At 44.4% G+C, this 25,904-nt stretch overlaps 1 long non-coding RNA gene across 4 annotated transcripts in view; it reads left to right on the forward strand.

Moving 5' to 3' along the window:
- LOC147465722 (uncharacterized) overlaps window positions 1-25,904 on the forward strand; it is a 153,439-nt gene that overhangs the window by 33,332 nt on the left and 94,203 nt on the right. The window contains exons 4-5 of one of the 4 annotated variants that reach the window (XR_015189401.1): window positions 24,374-24,553; window positions 24,840-25,639. The exons of 1 other annotated variant lie outside the window; for it this stretch is intronic. This is a non-coding gene — a long non-coding RNA (uncharacterized LOC147465722). Of the gene's footprint in view, window positions 1-10; window positions 1,277-24,373; window positions 24,554-24,839; window positions 25,640-25,904 lie in introns of those variants that run through there. 2 more of the 4 variants (XR_015189403.1, XR_015189402.1) reach the window with 2 other exon arrangements.

Raw genomic sequence — 25,904 nt, forward strand, 5'->3', positions numbered from 1 at the left:
TTTCTAACAGGTCATGACTAGCACTCTCATCATGTATTCTCTCAACCATGTCAGGATCTTTCGGAATGGAAGATGCTTTCAAGGTGCCGATCGCCACCGATGGCTGAAATGCGCACCCGATGCGAGAGGAGTGAAGGACTCAAAATGCAGATCTTGGCGTTGCCGATGATGGACAACAATCGAGCACTCGATGTCGGCGTGGAAATGGCCGAGGAGAAGCCCAATGGGCTACCGAAGCACCGGACCGCAACGGATGATTGCGAAGGCAGTTACAAGCCATTCCGTCGACTGAGAATGGGTTGAAAAGTGAGATCGCTAGCTGATCTGATCTACTCTGCAGGCTGAGAGCATCAACAAAAGAATGTGCTGAACTGGCCAGCAAAAGCAATGACTTTTGGTGATTCGACTACAGATCAAACCAAATGATCATCGATTGAAATCTGATATCTTTTGCTTCAGCAACACTAGTAGAACGTACCTCTGCCCTGGGTTGATCGCACGAGATATCTGAGCTTTGGGAGTGCTCATCACGTCAGCAAGCATCCAAAGTACTCTCCAGCTTGATGATCTGCGAAATATTACCAGGGTTTGAAAGATCTTCGATACTCCTTTCCGATTCTGTCCGGCTTGCTGCTACGTGGGCATACTGCGCGAAAAAGAATTGGTGTGAATCTTGAGAATTAGGCATCGGACCTTCTGTATATCATTTCCATGAACATTGAAGGATGGCTGAGGGCACAAGGTTGTTGAATCTGCCTGAGCTATACTTGGAGCGGCATAATGCTGGTCATAACTAGTTGCGCCTGCAGGAACGAGCTAAGTAAGGTAGTTGAAGCTGGACATACTGTTCAACTAGCCATTGGGTCTCGTTGCACACAAAGCTGCTATCATTGCTACGCGGGGAAGGCGCAGAGGCTTCACTGCAAAAGAAGGTCGATTCCAATATGCCGATGAGGCAAACAGTGACATTGTCGACCTTCTACTGCTGGAATGAATAGGGAGGAGCTTGGCCTACAGACTCTATGCTACTGAAGAATGCTCTCGCCATGTCGACGACGTAGGCTTTTCTTCATGGCTCTTTGCTTTCATGTGAACATGTATAAGGTGCCAGTACAACAGCTAGTTGGGCGTTGCTACTTCCAACACCATATAAGGGTGTTGCCACTCCCAGCAACATAGATCAGAGGATGAGTCGAAGGCAGTAGGGTCCGCGTTTGATGGTTCCATTAAAGCTCCGCGCGAGCAAGTACTTTTAACTTTTGTCTCGATTGCTTTCTCTTATATGACTTCATGTGTGAGTAGAAGCTGCTAATTAACCTCCTAATAAGTTGCTTAAGCGTAGGGTAAATGCGAGCTATTTTGGAGCACAAAAGAAAAGCATGGAAAGAGAAGGGTAATCTGTAGACCCACAGCCAACAATGCTTGTTACTTCTTGCAGTACTACCTAGAAAGAAGTCGCAGCCTCCTCTTGTAGCAATCACTCCTGTGAGTATGTGTGTGCCGAAAATATAACGTTCTGCGATGATGGCTTTGGTTGAAAGGAGGAGCGTCAAAAGATGTTACTAGCTTCATAGCCTTCTCTCTCTCTCTCTCTCTCTCTCTCAAACAGGGGCCAGAGACAAGCCTGCAGACAAAGCTCCGAGCTGCTTCTGGGAACCTGTGAACTGCTTGTCGAGAAGATCGATTTTAGACATTTTCATCGCAGTGGTTTTTTTAGAAGAGAGCAACCATGTGGCTTAACGAGAGGGCAGGGATTTGAAATTGGCTCCTACACCAACGAAGTAATCAAGCACTGATACTTAGTCTCTATACACTACTACTCACCAAATCAAACTCGTGTGCCGCCATGCAAAATGGTTTTCTGTGGGCCTCTCGTATATTTATCTGTCTCTCTCGCTCGATCTACCGGCTTGCACACTGCATGTTTCCAGCCCTAGGATGGTCATGCTTGATTTCTTGAGGGCTCTCTCTCTTTCTCTCTCTCTCTTTCTGTCTGCAGCCTATAGGAGGACGTGCTATGGAGGCTGGAGCAGAACTCGAACGTCGGTGCAAGGCCCGTAGTTCTTGAAAGATGAGCAGCGATTGTCTCAAGGTTAATAGCAGTACGTATAGCTTTAGCCGTGATTGTTTGAGAAGCACTGACGTGTGCGCGCAGCAGTAGTTCTTTGCGCCCTTGCCAGAGTGTGTGTGTGTGTGTGTGTTCGTTCGAGCCAGCCTCAGCACGTCCTGCTGCAGTAGCATGTTGGGCAACCCTGCATGTTTGTGACCTGAAGGTATACGTGTGTGTGTGTGTGGGGGCGGGGTGTAGCAGTCATCAACTCGAGCACCTTCAGCAGCCTGCACAGACTGCTCTCGTCCTCAGCTGGAGTCTTGCTGTGAAGTTTCCTGTTCATCTGCGCAACAGAGAGTGTGCTGATATCTCGAGCTTAGTCGCATTTCATTTTCAATAAGCAGACTTGTGAATAGCAGAGTTTTTTTTGGTACAGTATTGTGGCAGTGTACAAAAATTTGCTTCTTTGATTTTCTAGTAGTCGGCAGTACATAATCGTCAGGTTCTCAGCGTATGTCGTATTTTGGTGGGCACTTTATTAGCTCATACAAATGCAGAAAACAGATGGCACCTAAATCTTCGAAAATGGATGGAATCCGAGCTTGTCTGTTAGAAGATTTTGAAAGTTTACGGAATGCTTGGGAAGGGTAAGAGCCCGCTATTGAAGTGCTTATTCCGGTCCGACAATATGCTTTGAATGCAGTTATCCTGATCTTCCCAGGCCAGATGTTCACTGCGCAAGACGTGGGTCAGTGGGTAGACTTACTTCTTAAACGCCAGGCGATTCGAAGTGTTTACTTCGGTGCCAGAAGATTCTACGAAGTTTTGCTATCAGACACTGATGCCCGTAACATGTTGCTTGAGTTGTCTCCTTATTTTTTTGGTACTCAGATGACACATGTATTGTTATGGGCACTTACCAAGGACTATCAAAGCCTAATCTGTCGTAAGTGCCCGATATGGGTGGAAATTCTTGATTTTCCACGCAATTGGCACCACTTTCTTCCTATGCTCGCCTCTCATTTGCAAAAAGTGATTCGTCCTCCCAAACTCACTGCCAATACAAATCGCTTATGTGTGCTTTGGGACACAGATGTTCCCATCCCTAGGGTATTACTATCAATTCGGGGGACCCACTCATTGGGAAACGCCCTTTCAAGCTCAGATTGGAAAATTTACAAATTCATGTTTGCACTGTGGAAAATTTGGACGCATGCAATCTGAATGTTCTGAGCCTATTTTGCAACCTCCTCCTTCAGTTGTCCCTCAGCTTGCGGTTTCTAATGAGAGAGAAGTCCTTAATCCCAAATTTGCCATTGTTGCGGCTTCTACATGTGGATAAAGGCAAGGTTAAACCTGCTGCTTCCCCAAATCTTCCGAGTAAAGGAAAGGTGGTATCTACTCCTGTAACCAAAAACAAAGGGAAAAATGTGGACTCAGTGGAAGGATCTCCTTGGGTAACCCCCAAGAAGACTGTCAAGATGCATTCACAGCTTTCTTCTCCTAATTATGCACTTCTTGAAGTAAAATCTACGGGGCAAAAACCTCTTCCTTGTAATGATAATCGCACTCTTGCGGATGTATGGAATAACGTGGTGCACTCTTACAGGGATGCAATGGTTTATGGAACTTTTCAAGCACCGTCTCTGAGACAGGCATGCAGAACATAGTGGTTGAGTTGCGGGCTACTGATGTTGATGTGCTTATGGACACGTCAACTTAGTCCCCTCCTTACTTTGCCTATGCATATATCTCTTGAATGCATAGTTCTGTTACTTGCATTTCATATAATGTGCGTGATTCTCTGCGGGTTCAGTATGTGTAAAACTATCATATGACGTGCGTTCAAGACATGTTTGTAAAACCCCTTATTTGTGAATTTAAGCTCCTGGCAAAGAGTGGGATTATGTTCACAACATATGCGATCGAGCGGCAATGTAAATTTTGTCACACAGCAAAATCAGGCGGTGCACCATGTATTAGGGATCATTTTCTGGGTAGCGCTAAAAACAGTTGTGTAAGAAATGTGAACATTCTTAGGCACCTGTAGTTGCAAAGCGTTGGAGAGAAGAGCTTGCCAAAAAGGGTGGTAAGAGACAACAGATATATAGCTCTGTGGCTTCGAGTCAAGAGTTCCCAGAGCCTATTAACTTCGCAGATCCTGTAGTGACGCCAACTAAACTTGGAGAACAATCTACGCAAGCAGAGAAAATTCCAGGCAGTGTTCCTTTTAAACGTCACAATGAAGGTGGACTTTGTCAAATTCGTCAAAAATCATTACATCAAAGCTTTCGAGTGAAGTCTCTAGAAGAAGCACACATTGCACTCGTCAAAGCAATATTCTTTACTGGAAGTGCTTTGGTCATGGTAGACAACAATCATTGGAAGGCTGCTTGGAAGAAAATCGGTGAGTTTGGTCCAGGATTTTTAGCTCCTTCTTATCACACGATAAGAAATGTTTTCTTGGACAAATGTTACATCAAAGTCAAAGAGCGTGTTGGCAAAATAATACTTGGAAATATTTCGTTTTCAATATGTAATATTGTGAGTGATGGCTGGTCAAATGGCTGATCAATGTAATGCTGGTTTGTCCAAGGGGAGAAACGTTTATAAAGGCGATTGATAGTTCTGGTGCAATTAGAAGTGCAAATACATTTGTGAGGTTTTGATTAATGTAATTAAATAAATTGATTCTGAACATGTCGTTCAAGTAGTCATGGATAACGCAAAGAATTGTAAAAGTGCCAGTAAATTAATAAAAGTGCTTTCCACACGTTTTTGCCAATGGTTGTAATACACACAGCTTGAACTTGGTGCTGAAAGATTGGTACACTAGCGAAGAGACCGCATGGTTCGTCAAAATAATTGATACAGCATGTCAGGTTGCGAAATTTATCTTGAAACGACAGAGTGCTCGATTTGTATAGGATACGCATGTCAGTGATGTTGAAACTTCCTGTTGAAACTCGGTTCTGCACACAATATTATACCTTGGAATCACTTCTCTGTAATAAATGCGCTGTGATTGACACATTCAATTGCGCAGCCTTTGATGAATGGCAGCGTGAACAGAAAGAAAAGATAAAATTACATGTCTACGTGGCAATGTAAACAAGGTTGCTTGGTGGAGGAGTGTAATGGATGCATACCATGTAATGATGCTCGTTATGTTCGTGATCTGCAATCTTGATCAAAGGGCGCCAAACTTGGGCAAAGTGTGGATGACATGGTGGTGGTCAGTCCAACAGAGTCTTGAAAATCTTGAAGAGCTGAAAGAGTCTGTAGTAGAGAAGGAGTGGCGATTATCATTCTCTGGCAAACAACGAAATTTTTTGGCTAAGTATTTTTGTGCAAAGTGGAAGAGCGCTCATAGTCCACTCCATAGCGTTGCTTACATGCTCGATCCAGAGTATTGGAATTTAGATCTGATGTCCAATACAGAGGTGGTAAGCAATTTCTATCACGTGGTCAACACGTTCTACTCCAACAATCATGACCGAATTGATTGGATCAAAGAAATGAGTGCATTTAGTTTAAAAGAAAGTCCTTTTGCAAATGATTTTGTACAGGTAATGGAAAAAGAGTAACTTGCATGGAAGTGGTGGATGATGAACGGTGGAGAGCATTACTCTATCTTACGTCCCCTTGCAATGAAAGTACTCACACAATGTGCAACAAACTCAAGTTCAGAGAGAAACTGGAGTATGTATAAGTATATTCAGAACACTATTCGCAACAGACTATTAGTAGACAGAGCAGAAAAATTAGTGTATATGTTTTACGACGAAAAGATTTTGAATCACATCGAAAGTGCTGGCTACGAGGAGGAAATGCCAACCTGGTTGTATGATTGTCAAAATGAAGATGAAGAAGAGTTCAATGTCGGTGTATCTCAATGCAATGTAGACGAAATAGAAGAGACTTTGATAATAGATGTGGAGGTTGAATTACAAGGAGAATCACAACACTCAGACTTAGAACCAGATAACAACTCAACTGATTCAATATAGCTTGAGACTAGAACGAGTGAATGTCAAAAACCATTGTAAAAGACCTTGTATTCAAATGTGTTTTAAGAAATTACAATGCTTCATATTCGCGATAGTACATAGTTTGTCGATCTCAATTGTGTTGCCTTGAAGCAGCATCTTGCTCATCAAACAGATTTCTAATTGTGCTAGGGATATCTGGGCGTGCTTGCTTGAATTTATATTCGTTTGCCATGCCAAACATAATATATATTCCTTGTGAAATATCTTGTGGACAGATTGTGCATCGACTAATATTTTGCATTAAACAAATAAGACAAACTAAATGATAATAATGACCACATGTCAATGTATAATATCCACTCCATCCATCAAAATTCTTGTAAAAAATTGGACATTGGAAAGACGAGGATGCATCTAAAGTAGACAAGGGGACCAACTTCGGATGCATGACAAGGTGGCTGATGTGTGTCCCTTGTACAGGTGTTGGATTCACTCGTTGTGTCAGATTTTGAACGTCGTGTCTTAATCGGTGAATGCTTTTCTCCATCCGGACTTGTGAGGGTTGGGGTGTCTGAGTGGTTATAGAAATCCGTGTTATTTTTGTATCTTTCTCTGCCAACTATGTCGTGTAAATATCGTTCTCTCTTTTTAATTGCAAGTCGGCGCCCTCCACTATCAATGCCAGCACATCTCGGGTGAAAGTGACACAACTCTCTCTTAAATCATGAGTGGAACAGTTGTCTCCTTTGACGAGAAGTCTACTGGTCTCTGTTGCACAAAGTGAACATATAACATTTTTGCAAAATATAGTGCACAATCTGCATTGTGCAGGGATGGCCATAAACCTCCAAATAAATCCTCTCAGCGTTATCTTTGATCGCATTATGATTGCACTTGGAAACCTTCCACCTTCCTTTCTTGATCTCTGCGTCCTCACATGGCCATATTATCTTGATCATGTCCTTTGTTACTTCTTTATTGATCTCTTTTCATTGTATATGGTTTGGATTTGCCCATTTTGAGAGTCGGCACACAGTACGCGTCGCTTGTTGTGCCGACATGCCGCGTGTCAGAGACTTCATGTGCTGAAATACATTAACAGTTGCTTGTTGTTGATCATCGGAAAGTGATTGGGTGTCAATATCTTGTTTTTCATTGACCATTTTCTCTTAGAGCTACAGTCAATAGATAGACAAATATTCAATATCATTGGCAAATATATATTCTCACTTATTGGGAAAGTGCGCGGAATCCACTAAATCAAACCACAACAAATGCGACTTATTGAAGCACAAGGCAAATTTGAAATACTGATAGTTAAATGACAAATTTGAAATGACTAAAGATAATTGACTCAATTAGGTGAACCACTTCAAACCAGATAATACACTTCAATAAAAAAAAGAATACTCTGGACAAGACATATGTATCTCATAGAAATGTTTAAATCGGATAAAATGATGGTGCAAGTTCAACAAATGGACGTTGGACAGGGTTAGGATTTGTCTTTAAATGTTCTTTGAAAAATATCAACACGTCAGAAGCATTCCTTCTTTAGTCCCGCTCTTTTAACTTCATCCAACAATCTACTTTAATTCGAATAGCCCTCATAACATCTTCGTCCGGTTGGTGAAAAATTTCTTATGGAAAATAAACTTTTTTGGTTGCACTCCAAAAATCTGCCAGCATGTCGAATAGGTAGCCCAATGCATAAATGTCGCTCGCTTTTGTGTATTCATCTGTGCACCATGGATCATATAGTTCGGGAGCAATCGACGGTCACTTAGCCATCTCGACATTCTCTGCTCTCAGTGCATTCAAAACTGCTTCGTCCGACTGTGCGCTTGGATGTAGATAATTATTTCTTGCGTGCTTAGCTGGTGTTCTCAGCATCATACCCCAATCAATGATGCCGATGCGGGGTTTATTGTCGCGAGTAAAGTCTAACATTATGTTGAACGGGTGCAGGTCACTGTGCACTATACCGACTGAGTGGGCAGCCGCAATGTCGTCAATTAAGGCATGAAAAATGGCTAGCATTTGCTCGATTACTGCTTTGATCCGCACTGTGTCTATCTCGCTCACAGGAAGATTTGCTACAGGCAATGACCTCTAACCGTGTTGTAGCCTGTGCATGTGTCATCTGAACAATCTGTGAGCGAACGATAAGCGACACATCACGTTGGCCATGGCACCCCCGTTGTAGTATGGGAATATCGAGATCGAAGGAGATTCTGTAGTAAACCCAGTGCACCTTGGAGGGGTGAAGTGTTTGCATTCCTTGCTCTGTCTGAAAGCTGTCAAATTTCGTCTTACTCCCTCCCTTGTAACATTTTTCCACATATGTAATGTGGTCTGGAAAAAAATGAGATGCCTTTGATGGTGTACAATGTGCACACACCGAATGAGCCTGCTCCAATCCTCATACCTTCTACCGAGGCTTCGTGAGAGATGCCGACAAGATGTGTACACTTTACATTCAAAGCAGTGCACATGATTGTGCCGCTACTGCTGGCATCGGATCGACCTCCCAAAGTTGCTTGCGCATCTTGGGCCATCTTCAATCTCTTGGTTAAGACTGCGTGGTCCTGCGCTTTCACACGCTTCATCTTTATCTTCTGTTCTTCCCACAATTTATCCCAGAGCTCTAATTTTGACATGTCGCAGGTAGGTGGGATATCTTCCTTTAAGTCTCTGCAACATACTTTCATATTACCCAACATTGCCCTAATCTTGTGGTGGGGGTCAAATTCTCGTATCCCTGCTGGAAGCAGCAACTCGTATTGGCCTTCAAGTCGCAACCTGCACTCTGTGTTCTCCCATATAACGCTAGTCATGTCTTTGATGTAGACATCGCTTTCACTAATCTGCCATATGCGATCTGCTGCACATGATGAGATTGCCAAAATACATTCTTTACGAATGGCACGCATAATACATTTCTTTTAATCTGGCGTCATATTTGCACTCGACAATAAAAAAACAGCATATCAAATACAAATTCATGGTTGCAAATGACACTAACACTCTCACACTATCTCACGTAAGCTCTTAACCACAACTTGAAGACTTTAACAAATGTGTAAAGAAATATTGATAAAAATTGAAAATAATCTTCATTTAAAATTGCAATTTGTTACACGTGTAAAATGCAGTTCAAACAAGTGGTTTATAAGAACTTAATTCAGATCAAACAATACATGTTAACAGTCTGACACATTTCAGTATATATTGAATTTTTAACTTATATTTTTCTCTGTGCACACAAACTAATTCAAAAAAAGCACACAACGAATTAAAAACTGCAAAAACATTTAAAATATTGGAAGTATACAAATTGGACTAGCAAATGGTGGTCACACATTTTTTTACAAAGAATTTATGTAAATGTAGCAATCAAAAAGCGATGATAATTGATGCTCTTCAAAAAGATACAAAAGAATATCTAACATGCAAATTGTGTGCATTTATATTCTTTACAGAGAATTTATGTAAATGAAGCATTAAAAATAGCGATAATGGTTGAGAGTCCTTTAAAAAGATTAAAAAAGAATATTAAACATGTAATTTGTGTGCAAATATGTTTTTATATATAATTTATATAAATGGAACATTTAAAATAGCGATGATTGATGAATAAAGTATTTTTTTGAATATGATTAGCTAGTATATAATTTTAAATGGACAGTTAAAAACAACAAAATCAAACAATTCATATATTTTGTATATGAAATACTCTTCACAGTCGTGTTACCGACCAAGTATTTCATATACTTAATACTTAAAAAATTAATTACACATGCACATATAAATTATATGACGTTCGTACGGTCGGGTTAACGACATGAACGCCACATTTATGTAAAACAGATGCTTCTAACAAACGACACTCTATTAGTCGCGTTACCGATCGATTGCCGCATGAATCTAAGGAAAAACAATGGCTTGCATACGAACATCATATAGCCACATTAGTGACCGATAGCCATATGTTTTTTGGAAAAGGGGAAGGGAAGTTGACTTACCATAAGGATACTAGATTCACCGCGTTATCGACGTAGTACCCAGACAGTAAGCCGAAACTTACCATAAGGACACCATCTTTCCCGCGTCACTGAGGTGATGTCCCCGTGATAAGCATTGTTCCGTAGAACAACTCACACACACACTCCCATTGTGTGGTAAGGTACCTTATTATTGCCACGCAATACGAAAAAAGGCACGCTACCACACAACGTATATACACACACACAACACATACCCGGATCGTGTGGTCAAGTACTCTACTGCTGCCACGCACTGCGACGCAGAGCACGCTCCCACACGACCCCCTCTCTCCTCTCGACGTATCTGCAAAGGTGGCCGACGAGCTCTCTCTCTCTCTCTCTCTCTCTCTCTCTCTCTCTCTCAGAAGATGAAAGCAAGACGAAAGAGCACCCAGCGGACCCGATTGGACCCGCGTATATATAATTCTGTGAGCCCGTCGGGCTTTTCAGTATTCCCGGCGGGCCCGTAGGGAAAATGGTAAACCTCGACGGGCCCGTTGGGAATACTGAAAATCCCGGCGGGAATTTAGTGGGTTGTAGGTCGTACTTAATCGGGTTCTGTGTGATTATGTTTAGTGTAATCATGTAAATGTGTCAATAAGACCTTGTGATCACACAAAATTTTTCATAATTATGTAAATATTAAATCCCTATGTACTGCAGTAGTAGAAAACATCCCTCTCTGCCCAAAAGAAGAGTGCACAAGCAACCGCACTCCACCTACAGTTTGACGCTAACAAAATTGTGAAAAGAACAAAACCACAAAATCAAAAGTTGAATCATGACAAGTTCTCAAAAGCATAACCATAACGTTGACTTGAAAACCGAAAAACCATAAACAAAACCCACTTGCTATACCATAACCATAACCTCTTGTCATACCATAACCATAACAACCATACTATCATTGCAACACCATAACCATAACCATAACCATAACCATAACCATAACCATAACCTGATTGTCATACCACAATCATAATTGCAAAACCATAACCATAACCTGATTGCCAAAGCATAACCATAACATGATTTCAAAACCATAACCATACCATGATTGCCAAACCATAACCATAACCTCTCTGCCGCCATATCATAATTGCAAAACCATAACCATAACCTGATTGTCATACCACAATCATAATCATAAACGGAAAGCAAAACCATAAACATAAGCGTGAAACTGTACATGTATACAATGAATGAGTACAATTGTATCAAGAAGATCACAGCTACAAAAACAAAAATATATGGAGGATCTCACCCTCATGTAACACCTCCCTCCTCCTGCATCTGGATCAAAAGGGCCACAAGTCCATGCTTGTACCCATACTTCTCCTCTCGGTGTGTCGGAGGGCGCTTCACGGCAACTTCTTGCAAAATTATAATTTAATCATTTGATAAATCTTCAAATAACATATAAATTTTTGACAATTTAAAGCATACGTATAATACTTATAAACTCATGCCAAAGTGTATCGTAACCTCGACTCCCAAGATGTGACGCTCCAGCAGACTCCAAACGTGTTCTGGTTGCATCTCTTTACTGTGGAATCTCTCATGATTGTCTTGTGTCTCTTATTCAATCCCCGTCCACTCCTTTGCGTCCAACCATGCCGGCTTTGGAATGCCTTCCTCTACCTGTCTCTCACCTTTGATCGGTAGTGTGACATTGTGGCAATCATTACACTCAAAATCCACTCATTTGAGATTGGATCGTACCCCTCAGCCGGTTTGTACTTTCTATGAATGGCCTTGACGATGTAATTCTTTCTTTCATCATCTTTCTGTGAATGGCCTTGACGATGTAATTCTTTCTTTCATCATCTTGATTATCCCAAGTCTCCATCACAGAGTGGACAAACTGAACTCTACAGAGCTGTCAAATCCGCTATCGCATGGCCTTTCCTACCCTATCTGCCACAACAGCGCCATCCCTGCTTTTGTACACCTTGTTAGGATCATGCGCGTGTGATCCCCAAGGTGTACACAATGTGCCAATTGGTGAACTATCTACTGAAGAGAGTGAAGGACGGTCTCTCGGTGGTGTGGACGTATCGGTAGAACCGCTACCACAACAACCATCGCCTCTAAAACGATGCCTACCTCGCCTCGAAGATGAACCATCCGTCGATATAGGGGGCACACTCGACTGAGATGTGGGGCCGGTCGGTGTAGAGAGAACACTAGTCTTAGGCGTAGGGATAGCCGTAGTAGGTCTAGAGGAACCAGCTACCCAAAGAATATGTGCGTAACTAATCTGCTCTGGTGTGAATTGTGTTGAAAAGGAGCCCATCTACTCGGGTGACATGCCGATCGGAGTGACAGAAAAACTAAAATTAGGAGAGTATGTATCGTCGTCATCGACCATGGCTACAGATACACAAATAACATAGATACAATATGCTAGTTTACAAAAGTAACGCTAAAGCAATGCAAATAACAAAAAAACAAAGCTCCAACATAACTTAACTATCCAGTATTGTAGAGAAATAGAAGAGTTTTACAAAAGAGTTCTTAGCAAAAATAATTAGTCTATCTCTCATCTTCTATGAGAGCTGATGCACCAAAGATGTCTATTTTAATCTGTACTTTTGCATCTTTGTCATCAAACTCCACTTCTTCGTCGCTCTCCGCATCAACGTCAATATTTCAAAGCTCACTTCTAGGTTAAGGCATCTGCTCACCACCGACATCTAGCCTAAAATCCAAACTTAATCATCCGTCAGTCCCCAAGTGTACCGTCGAGCCGTGGAGAGAGCAGGCATCAACCAAAGAACTCGAAGCCACACCTACTGTGCCGAAGGACAGTCCCAAAGACAGTGACACTCACTCTCCACAAGATGGTCACAAGCTGCACATGTGACCGAGAGACCACTATGCACTAGCCAGATCCCAACTGCTGTAGCTTTGTGTGCGACCAGCCACTGAAACAAGGTGACTCGCCTCGGCTGTCTGGAGTCCCACAACCTCTCCGAGAAGGCTGCCAAGAACTCAGCTGTGAGACCCTCCTCCTGCCAATGAGGTGTTGCAGCGGGGCGGGCCTCTCTCTGTGCTGCTAGTATATGATGTCCAAGTTGAACAATGTACTGAAAGAATCGGACACCTGGGTGGTCTGTAGAAGAGAAAGGATCCCTCCAGAGCCACTCACCAGGATCCCACTGTACTCGTGCCAGTGGACAACACTCCCAAGCCCACAGCCTCTAGTGTCCAGTCTCAAGAGTTGCTGGGTCAAGATCGATGACACAAGTCCTCCCACAGATGCCCACTACTCGGATCCTCTGAAAACAGCACTCTGCCACGTGCGGGGCCTCTACTGCAACTCGCTGTAAGCGTCCCCCCATCTTGAAGCTCGAAGAAAAGGGATGGAACAGTCTCTGAGCAGGCCCTGAATCAGATGAGAACCTCCAGTCATGTGAATGCTCCCATCCACTTGGGTGTTACTCGCTTGAGAGGCGTGAGCCACTCAGCTAGAACTGCCTTTGAGATGTCCTGGCACATGCTCTGCACCCCTCTCATGCCCTGTAGCTGGGAACCCTGCACCTCCTTTGACAAGCCTGAGAACTCTAACCAGTCACCTAAAGAGCGCGCTGGACCCGCTGCCATGGGACCCCAGGAAACATGAGGCCGACTACCAACCAAGTGGCCTCTCTGAGTGCTAACCATGGGGTTCTAGACAAGGGTTGTTGTAAGCGCTCCTCCGTGCAAGTAGGCTGTCTCTGCTCCAAGCCTCGCCGCAAGAGCTCCCAAGATTGAAGCAAACTCACAGCGAAGCGGTCCTCCAATCTCCTGCTCAAACCAACTCTGCACATCTCTGTGAAGATCCATCTAGTCGAAGGTTGCCAGGGGCCTCCAGCCTGAGGCACCCTAGCACGAAGCCGCTGTAGCAAGAACTCCTTCCAGGGCTCCTCACCTGGAAGAAGTCCTCTGACTATGAACTTCCCAAGAAGGGCTCTGCTGTGCTGTGCTGGGCTAATGATCCCAAGCCCTCCCTGTGAACAAGGAAGGGTGATGACCTGTCAAGCCACTTTGGCTCGGGCTATCTAAGTGTCACGTCCTCACCAAAGGAAGTTCCTGATCGTCCTCACTACCTGGTTGATACAAGAACTCGAGAAGATCCAGCAAGAAGTGATGTACGACATAGTCGCCAACAACACATGGTTGGTCACTACTACTCTGCGAGCCAAAGAAAGTCGTGTTGAGCTCCAATGTAACAACTTCCTCCTGATAGACAGGAGGAGGGGAGCAATCTGCTACTCGGGAGACAAGTTCAAACCAACCTGACAGCCCAAGTACCAAACTGTAGTCCCCGAAGGAATCCACCTAAAACCCTCTCCTGGCATCCAATCGAGCACAGGAGCACTACCAACCAAGAAAGCCACTATCTTTCTCCAGTTGATCAGTGCACCCGATGCACAACAGAAGGTCTCTAGAGCCAGCTCACACCTGTGAAGGTTGGCCTCCTGGCCATCTAAGTACAAGGCTGAGTCGTCGGCAATCTCAGCGTCGAGTAGCTCATCTCCCTGAATAGGGAGTGCTAAGTCCCATAGACCAACCTGTTGCCACACCAAAAACCTACTCATCGCCTCCGCATAGAACAGAAAGAGGAAAGGGGACAGCCCTGTCTACCCGAACGTGTGAGCATGAAGTGATCACCTCTACCTGTTGCTAAAAGTACTTGACTGTGAGCCTGTCTGTACAAAGCTGACACCCCTCTGATCCAAGCATTTGAGGAGCCCATCCTGCGGAGAGTTCCCTCTAGAAAGTCCCAGTCAACTCTGTCGTATGCCTTCTCAAAATCAAGAAGAAGAATCACTAGGTCCTCACCACGGAGCCGTGCTAGGGCAGAAGCCTCCCAAAAAGTAAAGATGTTGTTAAGGATACTACGTTCCTTGACAAAACCTTTCTGAGTCCGATGTATAAGGCTCTCTAGAAGTGGCTGAATCCTCCAACTCAGAGCCTTGGCAATAATTTTGTAGGCTGAGTTGAGGATGGTGATGGGGCGCCATTGTTGAATCTCATCCAAGGAGCCACCCTCCTTGGGAATGAGGTAGATCAAGCCCTCACTCATGCTGTCAGGCATCACTCCTGTGTGCAAAATGTAATGAAAAGCACTACAGAGATCTGGGCCAAGCAGGTCTTAGTACTCCAAGAAAAAATTGAGAGTCAACCAATTCTCACCTGGACAGCTACCACGGGGGAGGGCCCTAAGAGCCGTGTGCAGCTCCTCAAGATGAAGTGGCATCTCAAGCCTCTGACGCATCTCCTCACTCTCACAAGACATCTGTGACCAAACCTGCTTCCTGCATGCATCCTGACGCTCTGAGTGAGGCTCTGCAGGACAGTAACTCATGGTAAAAGTCAGTAGCAACTGCACGTATATCATCGGGCTCAGAAGCAACTGACCCGTCGGGCCTTCGCAACTGACTGACCTTGGCATGCGAATGCCGAGGTCCCACTGCCTCAAAGAAAGCACCAGTCTATCTGTCGCCCACTTGTGTCCACCGAGATGTCTGCCGGTGGAAAGCAAACTCATGTTGCCTCTTCTCTATGCTAACAAGATCCTGGCGAGCTTGCTGTAGTAGCTGCTCCTCCAACCAGGGACTGTCTGGATGCTGCTTTTGCATCCTCTGTAACAAAGCAATGCCCTGTCTGAGACGCTGCTCCTGCTCTCTCGCTGCAGCCCGACGAGCCAAAGACTCCTAGAGAAAGAAACAACTAATCTGAGCTAGTCCTGAGGCCACTCTGTCAGCAGGAGAATCCTGCCTGTCCAAGCTCTCTGTCCAGAGAGCCTCTACTCGCTCTCTGAGTGCAGAGTCCAGCAAGACCCTCTCTGGGATGCGAAGCATCGTGCTCCCTCTCCTCTGCCTGTCTGCCACTCACTGGTGCATGGTCCGAGAAGGAAGTCCTTGCCAGAATGCCAACTGTCCCTCCCAAGTCACTGAAATAGTGACTAGTGTAGAAGCGATGTATCAGCGATAGAGTCACTCCTCCCACTCTGCGGTCCGAACGAGAGAAGGCAAGGCTGTCTGGGGGCCTCACAAAACTAGAGTGATGCCAAACATCCGAGACCCTCATAGTCATACAAAACCTCTCCCAAGCTGCCAACTCAACTCCATGCACAATAGCATGGCTACCACCAATCCTGTCAGAAGGGTCCTCCAACATGTTGAAGTCCCCCCCATGCACTAGTGTTCCGCCTACGATAGAGACTCAACTATCTGTGACCAAAACTCTGCTCAAGCACTCGCCACATTGGGCGCATAGATGTTGAAGAAGCCCACAAGGCAACCGTGAACCTGCATAGTAATCCACTGATCCCTGCCTAGCACAATAATCCCTCTGCCCACAATGGCCTACTGGTGAGATCGCGATAGTCATACATACCCCACCCTGGATGCCTCCAGGTCCAAAAGCAGCTGACCAAAAAGTATCATATCGTCCACGCAAGAGATGACCACAACGTCTAATGCGGCTCTCACACAGATGGTGCTCCTGAAGCATAAGGAGATCAATCTCTCCTCCCACAAGGCAGCACTTAAGCTCCTGACGCAATCGGCCCCGCTCCATTGAGGTACAGATAGCCAGCTTACGAGTTTTGGCTAGCCAGATACATCGTCCAATTGTAAATCTCCGAAACCACATCTTGGATCTAGAGAGACTCCAACTAGATAGGGAAGAATCAATCAATCACTATGCAACACAGGCAGAACGATGCCGGCTCACTTTCAATCAAGGGATTAAAGAAAAGGGACTGGAATAAGGTATGTTAGTGCTGAGATACGACAACAGATTCGACACCAGGAAGGACAAGAAATTTCAACCCAGATGGGAAGGTCCATTTATCATCAAGAAACGCTATGACAACGGCATCTATAAGCTGATGGAAGCAGATGAGAGAATTCACAAGACTAGGGTCAATGGATGGAGACTGAAAATGTATTTTCTTAGGTTTGATCCAGAATTTATGCTAGACATTCCAGAGGAGGGAGAACCCTCTAACTCCACAACTAAAGATGCAGAGGAAGGGCTAGAAGCATGAATGCGTCTAGCCAAAAGGAGAGGGATAATGATGGCCGATTTTTGGAAATCGAAGAAAAAAAAAGAAAAAAACTTATGTTTTTTCCTTTGCCGGAGCCTTGGCGACACTGTTGGAAGGCTCGGCAATGCCTGGTCAACCTCACGACACTTCTACGGGCATGGCCCACCCCCCCCCCCCCCCCCCCCCGATTGGCCGGCCTTATCACCCTCATGCCTCCGCTCGTCTATGCCCCAGCCTAGCCGACCGCCCTCCGGTTCAGATACCCCTTGTCTCTCTCTCCCTGTAGTTTTATTCCCCCCGGCGGGCATCAACTGAGATCTCTCTCTCTCTCTCTCTCTCTCTCTCTCATTTTCCCTACATACCTCTCTCTAATATCCTCTCTTTCCCCTTACCGACACCTTTTGATCCCAATTTCACCCCCCCCCCCCCCCCCCCCCCCACCCCCCCCCCCCCCCCCCCCCCCCCCCCCCCCCCCCCCCCACCCCCCCCCCCCCCCCCTCACTGGCCACCCTCGGCTAGGCGCAAGCCTCGATGACCCACCCCCCCTTCTCTCTTGCGCTCCCGTTGTGTTGAGCCTGTGGCCGCATGTGAACTCCCACTCTCCCGTATTCTTATCCACACACCTGCCCCCTCTCACACTCCTTCCCTCGCTCTCTACGTAAGCCAATAGCCCAATAATATTCTCTCTCTTCCCCACCCCGCTCGCCCTCACCCTCCCCTCGGCCTCATTTCCCTCCCTTGGCCCGCTAATGTTCTCCCTCACACCCCACTCCTGGACTCCCCCCCCCCCCCCCCCCCCCCCCCCCCTCTCATCCTTGAGCCACCAAACAGGAAGGGGTGATATTCCCCCCCCCTCTCTCACCTCACACCCCCCCTTACCCCACTTCATGCCAAAGAGTCTCCCCCTCCCCCCCCATTCCCGTGCTCTGTTGTCGGAGACCTACCAAAGAAACCCCCCCGCCACTAAACTCTCTCTCTCTCTCTCTCTCTTACCGGCCTGTGAAGGCGCAAGAAAAGGCCTCCCTCTCTCTCTCTCTCTCTCTCTCTCTCTCTGTGTCGAGCCCAAGGGTAGGCCTGAGTCTCTCTCACCCCATCTCTCTCTCTCTCTCTCTCTCTCTCTCTCTCTCTCACGTGCGTCCTTAGCACAGCCCCAATCGGCCAATCTCTCTATCCATTTCGCTCTCGTCCCAGCCTGTGAAGGCGCGTAAAAACGGGATGCACTCTCTCTTATCCATACACACACACACCCGCCTAATCCTCTCCCTCCCTGACACTCTCTCTCCCCACTCCTCTCCCTCTCTCTCTTGCGCTCTGCACAGAACCTGCCGTCGCAAGCCTATCTCTCTCTCTCTCTCTCTCTTCCTCTCGGCCTGTACAGGCGCACGGAATATATCTCTCTCTCTCTCACACACACACACCACACACACACACACACCGCACACACCCCCCCCTCACCATCCTCTCCCCCCCATTCGCCTCGCGTAGCTGCAGCTGGCCACCAACCCGAAAAAACAGAAAAAAAAAAATATATATATTATACTAGCCCGTTCCCACGCACGCTTGCGCACACATACAAATACACACACACACACACACACACACTCACGCATGCGCACCCACATCTATATATATTTACACACATCCGTCCACATGCACCCATACATACACACACGCATAAACGCACACACATGATGAAATACAAAAAAAACCGAAGGAGGTCTACGACTACGACGACAACGAAAAGGAGGACCCAAATCACGCGCCGCCAACAACAAAAAGGAGAAATGAGTCGAAGGCATGCCCCAGCCGACCCCGAAAAGAAGTATTCGCTACACCGACGCACGGACAACACCCATTCGCCGGCATCACGCAACCACGATGCCATTTTTCAGTAATTTATAAGTTATTTTTATCATTTCTTCACTTTTCACCCAAGCCATTGTAAAATTCCCACTTTGTAAATTTCCTCTCTCTAGGTGATGGTCACAAAGGCCCACCTAGAGATTCTCATCTTTTAATCACCTCCCAAAACAAAGCAAGGGTCAACCACACCGGGCCCACCACTTGCTTTGTCTCCCCAATTAAGCTTACACTAATCACACCGGGATTACCATAATCCAAGCGGCCAACACCTATAAATTGGCACTGAGAGGTCACTATCGGGGGGGGGGGGGGGGGGGGGGGGGGGGGCTCACGATAGGTCAACACTTGGTAGAGTGTAAGTGGGAAGAGTTGACACTATTGGCATCACGGGGAAGGGGGCTTGTGTGTTGGTTTGCCTTGGGATTTGCACCATGCAAAGGGAGCCACGTCCACCTCTCGACTCCAATGGTCGATGCACACACGTACAAACGCTCTTGGTAGCAAGCTTCACAATAATTGAGTCATCTTAGAGAACGCACCAAGTAGTTTGCACCATCTTTCCTCCCTACTTCTCTATCACCACAGTGTGCCGCCTCGCCGGAAAGAATGTCATTTGTAAATACTGCAGAAATAATTCTCCCTCACACCCCCGAGGGTTTTCATCATCTGTCAATATCTCTCTCTCTCTCTCTCTATGTGTGGAAGTTCGTGGTGTTCATATCATCGTGGTCTGCGTCCTAGCCGCTCAAAGCTAGGTGGTGCCCCCCTGTTCGCTTTACCGTGATAGGCTCGAGGCGGCTCGAGGCGCGCCATTCGGCCCCCGACGTTTAAGAGGATGTCGGGGTTCGCTTTGCTCCCGTCAGTAGCATCAATGGTTGCACAATGGGAAGCATCATGGCACCAATGTCAACATGAAAATCGTAAAAGGTTCCAGAGAGACTTCTTAATTGTTGTTTCTGACCAAGTTTGATGGAAATATATCTACATAGACATCAAATGGCCCACAAGCTACTTAGTAGCATACTTGAACACATAGGTCAACTCAATGCATATGACTATTGCAACAACAAAGAGAAGCAACTTACAGTTAGGTGGAAAAAGTCTTGGATTAGTGTGCCCCAAATGCATGTTAGGCATTGAATACACATGTTGAACAACAACCACCGTCCCATTGATCTGATGTCTTTGAACCCAAGCAACCTCCCTTTCCAATGTTATCCAAGTTGCCGCACAATCTCAAACACGATGAGGCCCAATGGTTGCAGGTTGCATGAAGACCCAAGCGCCTTTGCGAAACACCTGAGACACCCACTCGCCATTAGAATCTCTAGTGTTGTACAAGACAACCCTTTCTACCTCATTTGTTGGATTTTTGTGAGTAGTAGAGTTTGACTTTGCTACAGAGAGGAAGGGGCTACAATATTAGAGTTTGATGGTGGTTTTGAATGAGCTAGAGATGGAGGAGGAAGAAGTAAATATTTTTGGAGAGAGGGAGATACAGAGGATTAAAACTTCAATGGAGAACCTTGGAGTGCAATATTGCAGTCATGGCAAGGAGCCAAGAGGTGGTTGGGGAGAGAGGACAGTGGAGGTGTAGAAGAAAGGGTAGAAGAGGTGCTTGGTAAAGTATCCATAAGTACTACGGCCATGGAGATCTTGAGGAGAGAGTACAGTGGAGGTGTAGATGAAAGTGGGAAAGCACACACACACACACAACCACACACACACACACACAGACACACACACACACACACACACACACACACACAGAGCGAGTTTAGACCGTGAGCAGTTATGGAAGGCTTTCATATGTGATGTAGCTATGGAAAGCTTGTGGAGAGAGAGAGAGAGAGAGAGAGAGAGAGAGAGAGAGAGAGAGAGAGAGAGAGAGAGAGAGAGAGAGAGAGAGAAATGGTTGAGAAATGCAGATTTTGGTGAAAGAAAATAGATTTTTGACCATGTATTTGGTTAGGGGAGCTTTTGGGGAGTGAAAAGTGAGATTTAGAGATTTTTTTAAAATTTTGAAAATTTAGGAAACCCTCCTTTCCCCCCCTCCCTTTTCTCTCTCTTTCTAGGGGACAAAGCTATAACGAGGGGAACAAATAGGCCCCCATGCCCCCTCCTACCCTACTTTTTTGAGGCTATGGTTGTGGCCACCACCTTCTTCCTATTGGTCCATGCTTAATCACCCCTTAAGCTAAAGGGCCCTTTTGGGGTTCATATCTTTCCTAATGGGATTGCATTGGTAGTGACTGCCTCCCAGGTAGTGAGGCGGTCCGGGGCGGGCAACAAGAAGAGCAACCTCTAGACACCCTTCAAGGCTCCCGTGCTGCTCAATGGGGCTGGGGCACAACACAACACAAACCAAAACAACAAACCCACAGCCAAATCCCAACTACACAAGGGGCACCACCTAGTTTAAGAGCGAACTAGGACGCAAAAGAGGAGAATCGTTAGAGCAACCCACAAACAAGCAAGGAATTTACACTAACCCTAACACCAATGGAACACTCTCACACACTAAAACACGAGAGAGAGAGAGAGAGAGAGAGAGAGAGAGAGAGAGAGAGAGAGAGAGAGAGAGAGAGAGAGAGAGAGAGAGAGCTGGTGTACAACTTAGCTTCAACTTTATATTTTGCACAAAAAAGGAACTTAGAGCTTGCGGAATCAAGTGACAAGATTTGGTTATAGCATCACTAGCACATTGTCTTAGGGTTATGGGAGCCCTCTCACCATCCACCCTCTTACAATGGTAGCTAAACAATAGCCAATGAATCACAAGCAACAAAACAACAACTTTCAATGCAACAAGTCACCTTATGAAGCTGAATGAGTTTGCCAAGCCAAATTGGAGGAGAAGCGTGAGCCTTTGGACATGAATTGCACCCAAAACTACCAATTCATTGATGTTGGGGTAGATAAAACAATGGTAGGAAGAATATCTTCTACTCGTACTCACTCAAACTAGCTCAAGCTTTCCTATGCACCAAGGTGATGGTGTATAGAAAGCTTACTCTCTCTTTACAACCAAGATAGAACTGGCGTGTGGTACGCTCAATCTAGTGTGCAATGGTATAGTGATGTCTTAACAAGGAGGAATAGGTTCTATTTATAGGTTCTAGAAGCCTTGATTAGGATTAAACCTAATCAATTTTATTAGGAAAGATCAAGGATTATGAATTTTTATGAATTTCAAATGAGAATGGGGTCTCTCTTTTCTCTTGAGTCACATGGATGTGGGCTCAAGTAAGAGAATTATTGATGTGGTGAAAGGAGAGAAACTTCCATGGGAGTGAATGAATTTGTTTTACTTGTGCGGTTGCCTACTCCATATGTTGATAGTGTAGGTGCATTTTTACAAGAGAAGTTAGTTGTTAGTGGTAATAATCACTAGAATTGTTAGTGATACATTTACAATAGGTAGGATGAGTTGATTTGATGAAGGAAGAGGGGTGAATTAAAAGAGAATCATTGAGATGGTGAAGCTTTGAAGAAGCTTGAACTCACCCTTGTGTAGATTGTGGAAAAAATGACCGCTCCTCTTCTTCTTCTTCTTCGCTTCTTTACGCCGCCGCCACGGTTGATCACCACGATGAAAAGAGGATTTGTTGATGAAAAATCCTCAATTTGCAGAAGTTATCATGGTTAAGATGCTGAATTTTAGATATTTTTTAGGAGAGGTAAATGAAATTGTAACATAGAAGCAATAGAGAGAGACATGGAGAGGGTGTATGTATGTAGAGGTTCATAAAAGAACTATAGGGATGAGAGAGAAGGGTAATGGTGAAGAGGGTGGGAGAAGCCATGGAAATTGCAGGTTTGAGTGAGGGAAGGAGAGGGAGGGATGTGTAAGAGTGAGTAGGTGTGTGGAAGGGTGAGAGAAGACTAAGGGCTACTTGTGAGAAAAGTGGGCAGACTGGGGTCCACTCAAAAAATCATAGCTCACCGTTGGTAGCTCCAAAAATCGTGAAAAAAATTGAGGTGATTATTCAAAGCGTGGGCTACATTTTCTCTTTTGACCACCGCTCCAAATTCGGAGTGGAGATAGGTGCCAAACTTTTCACCAAAAAGCCTGTTTTTATGCCTGCAAAAGTCTTTTAGTGGCCCCCTCCTTTGTTGAATTTGTACAATGCATCCAAGAGTGAGCCCCTCCTTTGTCATATTATAATACAAAGCATCCAAGTTGCCCTTGACCCATGCATGGAGGAGGATTATTGGTGAATAAAGAAATATATACATGGTGGGACTAGTGTATGGACTATTCATGGACTTTAGCTCAATGAGCACATGGTGTTAGAATAATGAGTAGAAATAATAATAAAAATATGGAGGAGTTATGGATATGGAAAGATATTGGAATCATATGATATGGTCCCTCCTTGAATTATTTTGGGTGAAAGAGGAAAAGGTATGCAAGTAAATAATATAATAAACATAACCAATGAGTAGAAATCAATTTTTTGTTTTCACGAGGGTGAGGGTGAAAATGTGGGAGTGATTTGTATAAAGGAAAAATATGAGGTTAGAGTATGTACATATTGGCAAAAAATATAATTATGGTGTAAGAGGATGAAAGAAAGTGTACATAGGTTTAATAAAACACACACCTAAGTAGAAATATTTAAATAAAATACCAAAATAATTATAAAAAATCCCTATATTTAGGCCATATATACAATGAAATATTTACACACAAATGGGCCATCATATATTTTATTTTTTTGATTTTATTTATTTTTTTGACTCAACTAGCCCAGTGACTAGCTAGCTGAGGGTATTTAAGAAAATATGGAAAAAGTCCCCTAACTCACACACGCCTATTTACAGTGAAATGGTAGGGATAGCCATAGTGTTTGGGTGATTTTGGTAGGGTGAGGTAGCTTACTATGGCAATTATGGAAAGCCGAAAAACGGCTATCAGTAGTAATACCTCTAATGACTAGGAGATTATAGATATTTTCATGCTGCATTATTGGAGGAATCTATGGCGCAATTGGCTATTGTTGAAAACGCTCATTTACACGACAACGAGAGTTTAAGTGCTTTAAACGACTGGTAAAGTCTCTAACTAACTTGCGTTCCTCATGTTCAGCCTTTGCTACACCCCAAGGTACATCTTCTCGTATGTATTCCTTCAGGAACAATCTCCAAAGAGTAGGGTAAATCATTTTCTCTTCCATCCTTAAGGTCCTATACCAATCCCCAGCATTCCCACTTAAAGTCAAACTTAAAGCATTGCACTTATGTAGTTCATTGTGTTCTCCTAGGGAATCACATACTTGTTCAAATACTTTGATGTTTTTTTGAGCATCTTCTTCCCCAATGAATTTTTGCGTAAGCTTTGCAATTTTTACTTCTTTACTCCCATGTTCTCTCTCAGGTGCATGATGCATATTCTCCACAATAGATCGACTTATCATTTAAGCAAATGCTGCCAAATCACCTATGTAAGGAGGTATGGCCAATGGAGGCACTCTTGGAATCATATGTGGAATGGGGGTGGTTATTGGCCCTGAAATAAATCTAGCCAATGTTATCGTGCAGCTCCGATTCCATGAAGGTAAAAATATCACAAGGATGTACATTGTGCTTGATTGAAATCTACATAATTGTTGACCAATGTTCAGGGATTGATAACAAGCTAATTCTATGCTAAATATATCTTAGATGTGGCCTTAAGGGGACAAAAGTTGTCTTGATTAATGCTAAAAGGGAGTATGTTTGAGGTGATCACAGATGGGAGTTTATAGGCTAGAATTGTAGTAAAAGTTCTCTACAGACCTGTCTTTACAGCTCGTTGATTAGAGATATGAAGAGAAAGTTATGACAGTTTGAAGTTTGAACAGTTTGCAGAAATGTAATGGATTGGGCAACTGTAGATGAAGGGTCAGGGAAATGGCAGCAGAGAACAAAGGCACATATGGGAAAAGATGCTCGCACAGGGCTGGGGGAAGCTTGATTGAGTTTGACAATGAAACGAAGACCTCAGCAAGGCATGGCGTTTGGATTCCAGCCAGTTTGGAGCAGGGCAGAGCTCAACGTGCCACGTCAACAGGGTTAATGTCAACGGTCCCTAGCAATGACAGCACCGTTGTTGCTTAGGGAGGGACCTATTTTAAGAGTTTTTCTTTAGCAAAGGCAAGAATGAGCATAATGTGAAGAAGGGAGAAAGGACTTGCAGGAGAGTTGGGGAAGAAGAAAGAAAACAAGTCAAGGAGCTTGAGGGAAGCAGCATATCGCTCTCTCTCAATCTTACTCTTGATTAAGCAAGAGGGAAGAACGAAGGAGAGAGGAAAATCCTCTGTAAAGCTTGCAACGCATAGCGGGGGAGAAATTTTCTGTGTGTGTGTGTGTGTGTATGTGTGTGTGTGTGTGTGTCTTCGGAATTTCAAGGAAAATTCAAGGGCTACCTAGGAGGTCTTGAAGCCAACGCGGTGTTGGAGTGCGACAGAGAAACTTCCCCACCATCTTTAACATCATCAAGGGGAAGGGCAATACTAAGAGAAGAGTAGTCAATGGTTACCATCTGTATCATTTGTAATTCCTAAGCCAAAGACTAATTTTAGGTTATCAATTAATCATGTCTAGAGTCTTTTATCAATGTATCATTAAATTTGAATCTGATTTGAATCTGAATCATTTGTATCCAGCTAGAATCCGAATCACATTTTGAGTTGTCTCTTATTCCCTATTTCTATTATCGGAACTTGTTTATCCATTTTGTTTTATTCAATTGTCTAAAGTCTCATTTAAATTTATTTGTCCATTGATCTAAATTATGCTTTGCCTGATTCTACGCCATTTGATCATTTGGTAGCTGAAGATTTGTATCATTGATCATATATAACTAGTTCATCTAATACTCAGATTTTTTGTCAATTACTCTGGGGGGTCACTATAACAAGAAAATT

Source organism: Adiantum capillus-veneris, chromosome 1 (assembly GCF_014529385.1).
Source record: "Adiantum capillus-veneris isolate H3 chromosome 1, ASM1452938v2, whole genome shotgun sequence".
NCBI classification, from domain to species: domain Eukaryota; kingdom Viridiplantae; phylum Streptophyta; class Polypodiopsida; order Polypodiales; family Pteridaceae; genus Adiantum; species Adiantum capillus-veneris.